This window comes from Pelophylax lessonae, assembly GCF_965119305.1.
Source record: "Pelophylax lessonae genome assembly, chromosome: 6".
Classification (NCBI taxonomy): Eukaryota; Metazoa; Chordata; class Amphibia; order Anura; family Ranidae; genus Pelophylax; species Pelophylax lessonae.
The window spans coordinates 146,570,203-146,579,884 of record NC_138773.1 but is presented as its reverse complement, the minus strand read 5'-3'; positions in this window follow the sequence as shown (position 1 = coordinate 146,579,884).

Sequence of the window (9,682 nt, the reverse complement as noted above, 5' to 3'; positions counted from 1 at the left end):
AGTGTGCGGAAGAAGGTCAACGACATCTGTGGGTCCGTTCGGAAGAAGCTAATTGCATGGGCTGCGGAGGGTCTTTATGACCGACAAGGTCGGCTGGATGAACGTGCACGAAGTTCTCTCTGGGATTATCAATTACCTTTCTTGAACATCATAGGACCTGATACCATCTTTACCAGAGAGGACTTAGATTCGGATGCTTTGCACCGAGGTAGGATATTATCTTGGATGTCAATTGTGTGAGTTGTTTGGAAAAGATTAACTACTATCCTATGTGTGACATTAATAGAATGTGATACTTGCCCTTCCAATTGTCCTTTTTTTGTTTTCCCCAACCTGCAATTTGTTCATCTGTAGCACGGATCTCCGCCCCTCCACAGCCCATGCAGCTTGGCGAACCAGACGGACTCACAGGTGTTGACATCAGTGCTGACCCTCCTCCTGGTAGGTCCAATATCATACTGTGCCAAACAATGTAGATGTTTTTTTTTTTCCAAGATAGCTCATATTGCTATGTCCTTTACAGAAGATCCGCAGCAGGGAACACACCCAGTGCAGCTAGGCCTGGAGGAAGGTGTTGGTATGTCTAGTCAAATAATGTTTTTTGGAATCTTATTAACCCCATTAACACACATGTTTTTTCTTATGAAAGAGTGTTGCCTTTTAGATGTTTACCCTGCAAAACAGTTTACAGCATAAATGGGTGCCGTCATTAGTAGGCAGACCAAGCCTTCTTAACCTTTGGGAGGGTTTAGCAAGTGTCCTATGAGCCCAGGAAAGCACTTTTGAATGTTTGGCCTCAATGCTTCATTCATGAAGCTAGGAGGGCAATCTGGCCATAATCATTACTGACTAAGGTTATGTACTAAACATGTTTTTTTTTTTTTGTTTTTAAAAGAACATCAGGCCCCTCTTGACGTTGCAGCTGGAGTTGGATCAGGAGCTGGCGACGATTCTGCATCCAGTGCTGTGGTATGTGATATAAGGGAACAAGGTGCACATGTAACATTTCAATGGTAGCATTGATTTTGGACTAGATGTGGCTTACATTGTGTGTGTTAAATTAGTGCTATGACATTCTGACGATGCACCAGCACAACAAGAGTTCTATCTTGAACATCAGGGAATTATGTTATAATTTGGTGTGCCACTAATGTTCCAAAAACATCCAGGATCTTTAAAGTCCGGCCCGTCTTTGATTTTCCAGGTCCAAATTCATGGGTATCGTTTGGTTGGGTTGTCCTCTAGCCGATTGATGGCAAGATTTTAGACAACATACGTAGATGTATAAAGTCATTGGTGTAGTAACAGATTTACCAAAAGCATAAACAACCTACCACACCAGGGTTAATTGGGAACACCTTCATGTTGAATCTTTTTTGCCTTTGTCATATTAGTCCTACCAATATAATATGTACCCATTATCAGAAGTGTTGCTAGCTTGGATAATCTTACAATGAACAAGTACTCATTAGAAGCACATCAAACTTTTCAACGTTCTGCTTGGGGTGTTAAGTTGTCAAACTAATCTGAAATATTTAGTCATGATGTTTGATAATGATTTGGTCTATTTCTTCTGCTTTCAGGTAGCCTTAGATGCAGAGGGATTGTCACCTACCCAACTTCGTCCATCTATGCTGGATGTAGCCGAGAGGCTGCTTGATGAGTATCAGGTCCAAAATGAGTTAAGGAGGCGTACTCAGCAATCTACTGAGGCAGTACGTCTGCTCGGGCTCATACAGGAATCTGTAGCAACAATGGTACAGGTTCACCAGGATATGTTACAGGTTCAACAGGATATGCGTAACAGCTTGGTAAGTTTAGCAGACCAGCATCAACGGGATCGGCAAAGTGTTGACACTCAGGTGCTGGCCACACGCCAATGCCTGTTTGGATCTGAAGATGCCCCATTGGCAGAGCCCTCCCAAACATCTCACTCACCTGCCACTGCAGGTTGTGGTAGTGGGAGGGTAATGCCAGTGTTGGCCACTTGTCAGGCAGCTGGGGATGGGACAATTCCTCCTGTAGCCACTCCTAGCACTTCACACTCCGTTCGGACTCCCACACCCCTCAATGAGCAATCCTCCTGCACAACCTCAATGCGCACTGGTTCCACAGTACCCCTTCCACCTGACTACATTCCCTCCACACCTTTATCACTTCACTCCTCCCCAGGCCGTTCTTCTTTTTTGTCACCAATGCGACATGTCGTTTGCCCCCGCACCGTGGACCACAACAACCAATCAACCACCACTCCCCACACATCTTCACAACCCTTGCACCACCAGCAGCATCAAATAGCCTTGGAGCAGCAACGATCCCATCTCATGGTAATGGCACACGTTACCCAAATTCTTAGGCTGAGCACAGAGCAGATGGGACTATTGGCACAAGATCTTCAGTCTGGGACATTTCCAGGGTTCAACACCCTGCATCAGCAGCAGCCTCAGACACAAGATCTGATCCTAATGGGCCACTTTACCAGAACTCTAAGGCTAACCCCAGAGCAGATGGGACTATTGGCCCACCATTTGATGGCAGGAACCTTTCCATTGCTCACCACACTGCTTCAGTCACCACCACCACCACCAACTTAATTTCTTTTTTTTTTTTTTTTGGTTTAGTTTTGTTAATGATTGTTACATTGGCCAATTTGTGGGGCCATTTTTTTTTTAAATTTGAGGGTGGCACAATATGATTTATTATAGTGCTTTTTTTGGGGATGAAATAAAATTTTATGCAAAATGATTAGTTTGTGTTTGCTCTTTGGTTTTTTAGGAGTGTTGGTGGCCAAGTAATGGCCCTGGTTAATGTAGGCATTTATACACACGTGCTTCTCGATCTCCAAACATATGATTTCATGTAAATTTAGATAACTCAATGTTCACATAACGACCCAAGAAAAGGTCTCCCTTCAAATGTAGCTTCAAAACAAGTCTCAAGGCTAACATAAACCAAAGCCAACATACTAACAATTACAGACCACACCACTCAACTAAACAAATACAACACAAAAGACATTCGATGTGTACACCAAAAAGAAAACTTGGGTAATAAAATAAATGTTTTAATAACACATGTGGGTGTCTACCAACTGTAGCGTACAAAAAATATATTACAATATATAATAGAATGAACTAAATTGCCAATGTAACATTTGTGTTGCAAAGAGCAACATACTTAAATTTAATTTAGATAAACATTTTAAACATTTTTTATGTTTTGACATCATTTTTTTGAAGGTTTTCACAAAAACAATTCTTTTTTGTAAACATTTGTGGTTTTGTCGTTTGCCATAAAAACAACAAGGCTTTTTTGTAAACATTTGTGGTTTTGTCGTTTGCCATAAAAACAACAAGGCTTTTTTGTAAACATTTGTGGTTTTGTCGTTTGCCATAAAAACAACAAGGCTTTTTTGTAAACATTTGTGGTTTTGTCGGTTGCCATAAAAACAACAAGGCTTTTTTGTAAACATTTGTGGTTTTGTCGTTTGCCATAAAAACAACAAGGCTTTTTTGTAAACATTTGTGGTTTTGTCGGTTGCCATAAAAACAACAAGGCTTTTTTGTAAACATTTGTGGTTTTGTCGTTTGCCATAAAAACAACAAGGCTTTTTTGTAAACATTTGTGGTTTTGTCGTTTGCCATAAAAACAACAAGGCTTTTTTGTAAACATTTGTGGTTTTGTCGTTTGCCATAAAAACAACAAGGCTTTTTTGTAAACATTTGTGGTTTTGTCGTTTGCCATAAAAACAACAAGGCTTTTTTGTAAACATTTGTGTTTTTTTTGTTTGCCAAAAATAAGGCTTTTTTAATTTTTATATTTTTTTTTTGGTCCCAAAAACGAGGGTTTTTTTATTTTTTTATTTTTTTTGGTCCCAAAAAAAAGGGTTTTTAATTTTTTTATTTTTTTGTTTCCCAAAAACGAGGGTTTTTTTATTTTTTTTATTTTTTTTGGTCCCAAAAAAAAGGGTTTTTAATTTTTTTATTTTTTTTGTTTCCCAAAAACGAGGGTTTTTTTATTTTTTTATTTTTTTTGGTCCCAAAAACGAGGGTTTTTTTATTTTTTTTATTTTTTTTGGTCCCAAAAAAAGGGTTTTTAATTTTTTTATTTTTTTTGTTTCCCAAAAACGAGGGTTTTTAATTTTTTTATTTTTTTGTTTCCCAAAAACGAGGGTTTTTTTATTTTTTTTATTTTTTTTGGTCCCAAAAAAAAGGGTTTTTAATTTTTTTATTTTTTTTGTTTCCCAAAAACGAGGGTTTTTTTATTTTTTCATTTTTTTTGGTCCCAAAAACGAGGGTTTTTTTATTTTTTTATTTTTTTTGGTCCCAAAAAAAAGGGTTTTTAATTTTTTTTTTTTTGTTTCCCAAAAACAAGGGTTTTTTTATTTTTTTATTTTTTTTGGTCCCAAAAACGAGGGTTTTTTTATTTTTTTATTTTTTTTGGTCCCAAAAAAAAGGGTTTTTAATTTTTTTATTTTTTTGTTTCCCAAAAACGAGGGTTTTTTTCTTTTTTTATTTTTTTTGGTCCCAAAAAAAAGGGTTTTTAATTTTTTTATTTTTTTGTTATATTTTTTTTTAGAATGTCGAAATGTGACAGTTAAAAAACATTGTAAAATTAACCAAACAAATTAAAAAATAAAAACTATAATCTTTTTAAGCGTGACACATTTCTGACAAATGGCTCCTGAGGGGCTGGATCGGCCCCATAAGTGTCTTCCAAAAATAATATTCGGTCTATGCACCATGTTACGTATTCCAAAAGGACCTCATAGGTGAGGTGGGTGTGTCCTGGGTAGAAAAAGACATGACAATTAGTTTTATGCAAAATGATCCAAACAACGATTGTAATTAATGTGCCTCAACAAATATGCTTAGGAGTCTATTGGTTGGCTTTTATCAACACTCTGAAGCAAATATGCTAAATTGCTGGTGTAAACCTTAAACTCAAACTTTCACAGCAAATTGTTCAAAAGGTTACATAAGATGGCTTGGAATGTTAGTAGCAGTTCCACCAAAGCTAAGTAAAAGGCTTTTCTTCATGTCAACACAAGCAATCATTTAGAAGAATGTAAGGTGTTTTGGGTTCAATTGGTCAACACGATACATGTGCACACATTTATCTCTATCACCATTGGAGTTTGTGTAGCGTTCTCTCTCCCTCTTACTGTCTATAGATTGAACCTGACACATAGTAGAGACTTACCCTTTGGAATTCGGAGGGCCAGTTGTGGACGGAGCAGATGTGTCTGCTCCCCTGATCTCCTTTCCGCCATCCCAGCTGTGTTAAGAGAGAAGAAAAAGTTTATCAACAAATGGACTCACGCTAACTGTAGGTTAGGCAGTCATGAAAACGCTCTAACACCCACTCATTACCCCTCCACATTTCCCTGAAAGTTTTATTTAGACTTTGATATGGTGGTGATGCAGATTTGTACAGTGCAAGCGTCATTCTACTGGGTGAAGCTTGTAGCGTTAAGGATACGTACTCCCTGCTTTTGTGCTGATTGTGTTTTTCGGATGTTTTTTGTGCCTCAGCCCTGCCTGTTCTAAGTGTTGGAAACATATCATTTTGGGAGGGCTGTGGAAAACTAATCAGGTTAGACTTACACTCTCTAGGTTTTTGGGGACAAGATAAATAACAATCCTCCTTTTTACATGGCCCCTGTACACACCTCTAGGCACCTCCCTCCTGTTGGTTGACCCCACAGCAGGCAGCTTGCTATGGAGGCACATGAGATGAAGCCAAGCACCCTGTGCCTGTTCAGGCACTAGGCTGTGAGCCAGCCTTGCCCCCCTCCCTTCCGATGGTCTCAATGATTAGGAGTGACAGCATCAGGAGGCAATATTGGCATGCTGTCACCTCAGTTAAGGAGGAGGGGGAGTCTGTTCCAGACAAGTATTACTGCAAAAATGTGGACAGTAAAAAATGGTCCCAGTAAGTCTTAGGGGGAATATGCACACCTATCACTTGGAATACTAATGCATAGAATGCATTCACATAAAGAACCTGCTGCCTTTAGAGGAACTTGAAGCCTGAGCGGGGACATACACAGTTAGCATTTCTCCACTTACTAAGTAGACACATTACTGGAAAAGCACACAACTTACCATCATCAGTTTTTTTTTTGGGCCCCCGAAGTTGATGGCGTGGCTGGCTCGGGAGAAACTGCACAAAAAGAACACAAATTGTGAACTGGAATGTGGTACATTACCGAGGAAGAGTATTTATGAAAGATTGACAAACACACATTTTCAGTGTTGACTAAATCAGGACATGATTAAATTACAATGTCCACAAAAAATTTACAAGTACAAAGCACACCATTTCCAATGTAGAGAAACTAACACCAATTTAGAATAGGGTGGCTTGAGATAACTTACAAAAGATAACATGTCCTGTAAAGCTGCCCAAAACCACCTTTCAAACATTAAGGTTAAGCAAGAGTGTTTCATGACCAACCTTCCTGTCACATATAGCAAAACTACACTTGCTTAGACTCCAACTTAGATTATCCTAGATACACATCATCCTAGCACACACAATTCATGTGAGAATCTAATTTTAGGTACTTACAGACTAGTTCAGGGGAGCCTGGAGTGGGGGAGGATGAGGGAGACCCTACATGGGGGGATGGTGTCCCTTCATGGGGGGATGGCGTCGTATCTCCTAGAAACACAAAGACACAAATACAATCCTTGAACCAAAGCTATTTGATAAAGGCACACAGAAAGTAGTTGGGAAACATTGAAGGTAGTAGTTACTTTGGACTGGGTAAGCAGCAGCCCCTCTTCCCCAGTCCTCCACAACTAACATCCTCAATGTCAGCTGCTACATAACCCCAATGGCAAAATATAGATATTACAGCCCTTAGATTTCCCAGGACACATTGAACACACAAACACATGTAGAATACTTACTTCCCATTTGAGGAGAGCCCAGGTCCTCATCCGGTTCAGACGAATTGGCCTCTTCTTGGGCAACAATGTGTTCCTGGCCCGGATCCAGGCGACTTGGCCCTGCCTGAGGCTCCTCTCTTGCTGAAGTTACATCAACCACAAAAGAAAACAAAACAAACAATCATTCCTCCAAGTTCGACCTAATACACAACACACCAGCACATCCACATTACTTACAGGGGGCCTGAGAAGGCTGAGCCTCCACATCCTGATCACTGGTTTCTAAAATAAAAGAAAAACATTATATATTATTTATGGACACAAATAGGCAGTAACCTCTCATCATGCTAGCACCATACTCAATGCCCCTACAATTCAGAACATAGAAGTGCACTTACACCAATGAGATGCATTGACCATGTTTTAAAACAGGAGGGCACCATGCAAATTAAGCTGGCGCCTAAGGCCTCGCACCTACAGGGGCCTTGCGGCCAGTGGCGGAGCACCAACATTTCGAAGGGCGCAGTCAGGGAAATCTCCCAAGTAAAAGATTGCTTTCAATCCTCGGATCAAAAAGTTGCAGCAGTGTGCTGCAGTCCCTTCACTGCGTCTGCCAGGTGTCTGTTGTCTGCTGACACTTACTCCTCCTTCTCTGCCTGGGGATTGGCCGTCTGATCATGTTATCCTAAGATGTGGAGGAATCGGTAGGTGTGTACCTGCACCAGTAGGAAGTGACTGGCCGGTCAACTCACTCTGTTATCATCATTTGTTGCTCTGGGAGGAGAGCTCCGCCCTGGACCCGGAACATACAGGTAACCAGGCCCAGACTTGATATTTTGCAGGCTTGCAGGCTGGTCATAGATTTGTTGTGTCCACTATGCAAAGGGGTTGAGTTGCCCAAGGGAAGTTGGAAGAGTCTGAAAATGGTTGGTGGAGGAGGAGGAGAAGAAGGCCCTGGGTGGCTGGGGGACAAGGAGAGGGCCCCTGGGTGTTTTCTAGAGGAGGAAAGATCCACAATGACGCCAGAGTCAATTGCCAAGGAAGAGAGTGGAGCTGAGCAAGTCCTGCCTATCTGACCTGAAAGCCAAACATGGTGTAGATGGAGCCCTTTGCCCTACACAATGACAGCACCAGAGGTGGAAGGTGAGTGGTAGCGGGTCTTTGACATTATAGAGCATATGGACTCTGTCCATTATTGGTAGTTTTGTTTGGAGTTGTCCTTTAGATGTTTAACTGTGTTGTTTTTGACCCGAGCTGTGAGGGACTGAGGTATGACAGCCCACTATGCTGAGACTTATAGTGCCCTAGAATGTTGAGGACTGAGGAATCCTTAGTCCCTAACAGAGGGCACTACAAGTCTTAGCATAGCAGGCAGTATTTCCTCATTCCCCTACAGAGAGGATTACAAGTCCAAGCAGGTAGCCTTCTGCAGTGGGACTTGTTGTGCCCTTGACTGTGGTGGACTGAGGAAGGGAAGTGTAAGAGGGTCTCTGTAAGCTCAGATGTATGGGGGAGCTTTGGGGAACACAGAGTTCCCTTTTACACCAGAGTCCCCAGCTTCCCCCCTCAAATAATGGTTCCCAAACTCTCCTTATATCAGAGTCTTCACACTTCCCTCTTACAGTGTAGTAAGTCTGGAGACTCGGATGTAAAGGGGGCTCTGTAAAATGTGATTAGAGATTAGAAATTTCTAACATTTTTATTTTCTACTTACGATCCACAATTTTCAGCTGCTCAAATGGCTCGCTGCCTCTGAATGCATATTGGAGTGTGGCCGTCCTCCTCCTCCCCTTCTTCACCAAAAGCACAAGAGGGTGCCGGCCGTCCGCTTTGGCTAGAAGCAGAAGAAAAAAAAGAAACATAAAAAATACGAATGTACATAGTAGTATTAAAGGTTGTGAAGAGACACTTGATGGAGGTAGGAAAGGTAGGAGCGAGAGGGAGGGGGGGGGGGGGTGTTGGTATTAGTGTTGTTGCATAGCTAAACACATGTCCACCTACCCAAAAAATTGTAACCTATCTGGTCACATGTAATGTATATTTTTACTTACCGGAGATTTGCTCCACAGCCTTTAGCAGGAGCCTGGGTGAGCGCCTTTTGGCATCACTCCAGGCCCGCTGCAGATCCACTATATCAGGCAGGAACTGAAATCTCCGCTGCAGCCTCATCCGGAGACGACACATCATCTTGTGCTTTTGGTGAAGATGCGTATAAACTTTATCATACCCCCAGAGGAGGAGGAGCTGTGGAAAGAGCAGTGTATGTTTGAGTCCAAGTATGTCCAAAATAGTACAGTCTTCAAATAACATGCTAGGTCGTCTTTGAGATATTGTAGAACAAAGAATTCCATTTCTGGTGATACATATACATCGATGTCCAAATCTACCTCCATGACATAGGTTGCCCCACACTGGTGATTTCCTCTACATGATATAGCCATTTTCTCAATTGGCCTTTCATGACACACCCAGGGCCGCCATCAGGGGGGGACAGGCAGTCACTGTATTTACAACCTTATTGCTGTCCATTTAGCAGGGTGCAAGTAACTTTACACACATGTAGCATAGGTATCAACTTTTGTCACCATGTTAAAAGGACAGCAGTATGGGTAGCATTACAGTGACTGTTATTAGTCCAGGCTCACTAAACTAGCCAATGCTTGGAAAAGCAAGCCATGCAGATTGCTTTTCAGGTCCCTTTTAACACGAGCTGTCTGATTGGGTGTGGCTGTTAATTTTTAACGCAGACCTGATAAGCCCCTCAATTCTCCTTTATGGAGTGTTAT